The sequence below is a fragment of the Carlito syrichta genome, unplaced genomic scaffold, assembly GCF_000164805.1.
Source record: "Carlito syrichta isolate Samal-C Ts95f unplaced genomic scaffold, Tarsius_syrichta-2.0.1 Scaffold314334, whole genome shotgun sequence".
Classification (NCBI taxonomy): domain Eukaryota; kingdom Metazoa; phylum Chordata; class Mammalia; order Primates; family Tarsiidae; genus Carlito; species Carlito syrichta.
Window position 1 is genome coordinate 49,913 of NW_007258430.1, and position 232 is coordinate 50,144.

Sequence of the window (232 nt, forward strand, 5' to 3'; positions counted from 1 at the left end):
CCCTGGCCGCGCACACCCCCGTTTCCCCCGGCACGTCCTCGGGGCCGGGGGCGGGGCGGCGGCGGGGACGCGAAGTCCCGGGTTGCATAAGGGGGGCGGGCGTTTCTGGGCCGCTGGCGGGCGCCGCGCTGCCGGGAGGGGAAGTACAGGGCGTTCCGACCCGGCGGGAGGGCGGGGCGGTCTGGCCGGCGCCCGGCGAGGGGGGGGGGGGGCCCGGGAAGGCCCTGGGCGC